This window comes from Tigriopus californicus, chromosome 1, assembly GCF_007210705.1.
Source record: "Tigriopus californicus strain San Diego chromosome 1, Tcal_SD_v2.1, whole genome shotgun sequence".
NCBI lineage: Eukaryota > Metazoa > Arthropoda > Copepoda > Harpacticoida > Harpacticidae > Tigriopus > Tigriopus californicus.
The window spans coordinates 8,608,755-8,613,681 of NC_081440.1; positions in this window are offsets into that span (position 1 = coordinate 8,608,755).

The window sequence follows — 4,927 nt, forward strand, 5'->3', positions numbered from 1 at the left end:
AGATTCTACTATATTTAAAACCCCTTTGTTACCGACGTTCACAAAATGGACACTTGAATATGAGTTAAGTGCAGTTCAAGAAAGCATTGTGTATCCGGGCCTCGTTGGAGCCCAACCTTCTCAAAATATTTTGAGCAGGTAATGTTACTTGCATTATTATAATTTGAAGGCTTAGAATTAAATACTATATTGCTCTAAGTTTTTAGGTTGCCTCTTCCATATTAAAACCCTTTGATTTACACAGACGAGGGTCCAGTTTAAACCATTGTTAAGTTTCATGTCTTACCTGAATAACCGACCACTCCACGATCAATTAAAGTTGTTGCTTCCAAAATGGGAATACTTGGACTTACTGGTGCCAAAATTTTACCGCGTTTATGTTAGACCATTAACTATCGCTCAAGGTAAATTACATAAAAGTATTCTGAAACCACAACACTTCAAAGGTGGCTATAAACTTTTTGGGAAATTGCAGGATAAAAACAAAAAAACAAGTCGTCTTCAAATGAGGCGTTTTTTAAGCTCAGTAGGATGAACCAAATCGTAAAAAGAACCAACCCAACAATGAAAGAAAACGTAACGCGTTACGGTCACTAATACTGCTACTTTTGCAGAAGAAAAGATGGTTTAAAACTGTAAAAACTGTTTTATGAGATTTTTTACATGCTTTGTAAATATGATGTGAAACAAATGACAGATTTACAAGGCTACAAGGGTATACAAAGGTTTGAGGATTAAGGGTTGTTTGGCTTTAGATTTTTTCAGTTTTAACATACATTTTGATAAGTATTTTTCATCTTTCTTTTCATAGTTTGGTAAAAGTAAGCAAGTAAAACTTAAAGCAAAAATTCCACTCGTTTGACGAGAGGACATGCAACTATTAGTGCTAGACGTCACAGAAAATGTATTTTGATAACCCTACAAAAAAGTCACTGCATTTGAAATGGATTTTTTTTAAATCGCGGATTTTAATGCTTTCCTTTCCCTCTTTTTAAAAAGGTTGCCAAGTTTGATTCTTGACCTTTGTTATTTAGGAAAGTTTGGTGTATAGCAATGAAATTTATCATTTTTTAGTCGGTAGGTGTCCCAGATCTTTTCCCTATAATTGTCAGTTGAGAACCTCCAAAATTATCAAAAAAATCCCCACATTTGCAGGATTTTCCTCCAACGGAAAACCATCACCGTGGATCTAGTGGGTCAATTACCCTTGACAAGCGAAGGGAAATGAAGCAGCTGACGTCATACTTTGAGTATACAATAGATATCAAGCACAATCAACCTGAACCGTTCATATATTTCATTTCTAATCTATTGTAATTTGCCGGCTTGTTGAATTGGCACGCAGTATTCTAAAATGAGGGCTTTCAAGTTTACGTCATGAATTTCCGAAGGTATCGCCATCTGTTGTTCACATGGCCGGTTTCTTGAAAAGTGGCTTGTTTAGAATTACAAATTTGGCATCATTTTAAACAAATTTTGGCATTTTATTTCATACTGTGTGATCAAGGAATGGTTAAGCTAACATATACTTTCACTTTTCTAGGTATAACACCTTTGCCATTGATGCATTTAACAAATTAGTGGATAATTTCTGGGATTTACGTATTGATTCAGACATGAGGGTCCTCAGGGGGAGATAGCCTACAGAAAAGAGGAAGGGGCAAGATTGGTGTGTTCCTCAGCCTACTCTTCCAATCAAGCAACACTGCTGAACACTTGATCACGTCTCCCTAACGTCTTATAGCAATAGGTTAACAGTGATTATTCAGTCCTGTCTGTGGTTTCTCACTTGTCTGCTTTTAGGCTTGCCCAGCTTAGCGCCAAGGAGAAGGTCTTTTCTCTAGACTTCTAGAGACAGGTGGACTGCAAGCAGAAATGAAAGTTGGCTTCTCCTGAACCATTCACTTTATTCAAAATTGGCACTAAGTAGGATCACAATATCTAGCTAGTAGTTGTACTTAGCCAAAATTGAGCAATGCTGGGGCTACTTGGGAGATATTGTAGTCAAAGGTATGTACTAACCACAACATGAAATTTGAAAATTCAGCCTGCTTTATATCGGTTACATATGTTTTTGACATCATAACTTTGAAGCATAGCTTTGAAACAAAACATTTAAGAAGTAGAGAATGAAAATGACTTATCCCCTATTTGTAAAGGTCTAAGTGTCTTACCTTTTTACTTTATTTTCAAAAGTGGTGAAGATCCATTATGATCAAGAGCAGACAATTTGGCGGGAAACCCATTCACAATCCAAAGTCTTAGGATTTCTTTGTACTTTGTTCAGTACATTACACTTAGTTTGACTGATCAGCTCAGCCTCTGCTTTTTTGAGCTTGCCGTACAATTTAGGCTCATATATTTGGTTTCTTGGAAGGTTGGAGGCTGGAGTGATTTTCAGCACACTTCAGTTGTCTTGGTGGTGCCTTGGACAACAATAGTAAAATTCACTTCGTATTTACTTCACTTTGTGTACCTAATAAGAGGAACCAACGTCAGTGGCAAACCAATCAAAGGATGTCTAAGCCAAGAGTGTTCAGAACCAAACCTCAACAGAAGTTATGGTCCTTAATAGACTCCAACAAAAAATGTGTTTGTATGTCGAGCGAAAATTTGAGAGGGTTGGTTGAATTGAACAGTTTTCTTTCCAATGCCTCAGTTCAGCTCTTTTGCACATTCGAATCGTCAAACTACTACAAACTTTTGCTCGACGTGAAAACAGCACATTTTCCTTAACAAGGACCGGTTTCCAGGGGTATAAAGTTCCATCTCCAGCATGCTAAGGAACCCAAACGTCAACATGAGAAATTAGTTCATGGCACTGTGTTCACAAGTGGCGGTAATGTAAGTTTTCAGCCACTCATGAAGAAAATAGGACATTCTCTAACGTCAAATTTGGCTATAAGACGTTTGAGCGAAATTCATACCTTGAAAACCGGTTCTTGTAAAAGAGAACTGTGTATTCAATAGCCGTGGCGTCCATTGCATGTAGTTTATTCACTGCTGTACCGTACATCCGTAAAAGAGAACTGTGTATTCAATAGCGGCGGCGTTCTTTGCATGCAGTTATTAAGTTTGAATCTCAACAAGTTGATCAGTCAACGCCTTGAATGCTTTCGCCATTTCATGATGCCCTCTCATGTGAAGAGAAGCTCGGGCACGCCCTCGCTCTTCTCTTCAAACTCGACGGCATGAAATGGGCGAACGCATTCAAGGTGTCTTGACCTTGTCGACTTTCGTCAAGCCTCACTTTAATAAACTCCACGCAAAGAAGGCCCGGCTATTGTATAAATAGCTATTCTTGGAGTCTAGCCTGTGCCATGAACCGCTGGAATATGGACGGGGATGGTAAGGTTGAAAATTAGCAACTCCAATTCGAGTCAATGAATTAAATTCTTCTTCAAATAAGGCCGGCCCCAGATCCCTACGATTGCGTATTTCAAATGTCAGCTCAATCAAACGACTGGGTCAAAAGTTATGCCCTCTCAAAGTGCAGTACATAACAGAGCACAGAATGAATGACTTAGCCCTCTTCTGTTAATCAATTACCACAAGAGGGCTAGTTCGTTCATTCATTGAAGAGCTTTGTAGTGCCTTTTAAGACGGCATTACTTTTGATCCAGTCGCTCAATCAAGCTGAAAATTGAAATGAGTAATTGTTGTTGCCTGGGATTATTCTCATTTGAAGAAGAACATAATGCGTTAACTTAATCGCGAAAAGCTAATTCCCAAACCAAGCGTCCCCGTCCATATTCCAGTTGTTCATGCCTGTGCGTAAAAACGTGACATGTGGGTGAAAATATAATTGCAATTTGTAATTGAAAAAGCTCAATTTCATTGATCCAAGTGTAATAAATTACAATTACTCTGATTCAAATGTAATTAATTACAATTACGTGCAAAAAAAGTAAGTGCAATTGCGTGATTGTAATTGTAATTGCAATTACAAGCATGTCGGCCAAATGACAGAACTTCTACTATAACAACATGGCCTTCCTTTAGCCAAAGGACTTCTGGCCACCGTCTTTCCCAGATCTGATCCATGAGCCTATTTCTGTCTAACCGCCATGTAGACTAAGACCAACAGGACCACAAATCAAAATGTGGATGCGTTCAAGGCTGCCATGATCCCAGATAATCAACAACAGTTTAGGACTTCCCATTTTGCTTTAGTTTTCCTTTTCCTTTTTCCGCTCATAAAAATCTATGGTCTTGATCTCGTTGAACTTGATTTGAGCATTGAAGGAGTACATCATTCCCGGAACGACGACGAATGATAGCAAACCGAAATAATCAAAAGCATGTTTTCAGATGCCCATCTTGTTGGCTTGGTCTAACCTGGACGTTAGGCCATTGGTCTATTTCTATTACCGGGCACTTTCGGTGTACGATGTTAGGTAGTTATTCAGCTCAACGGCAAATTTTATTCGTCGTCATTAATGACAAATCGAGCAACGTTTAGCTTAAAAAACATCGACACATGATTGGTGAAAGAACCAGTGGAAAATCGAAGAAAAAATCCAAGCACAGAACCATCGATCAGACAGGAAGAGGTAGTGAGTTCGGGTTTGCTGCAGTTTTCTACTACGTGCCTGGCACTTCCTGGAACGGCGGGGAAGAATAATAATAAGAAATTAGAATTGTGAAAACATATTTTTGGACTCAAATTTTGGTTGCATAGACTTGCCTGGTTGTTAGTGCGAGGATCTACTTCTTTCGCCAGTTGATCAGCTCACAACAAAATTAGTTTTGAACAACATCGAATCGGGAGACATCCAGCCATGATTGGTGGTCGGAGTTAGCTACCTTGGTTTCGATAACAAACCTGTTGAACAGATTCTAACTTGCTCATAAACGTTAGTCTTCTTCTAGTCTTATATTGATATAATTGCTTCACTTGTACCTTGTTTGGAGGTACGAAAAAAAT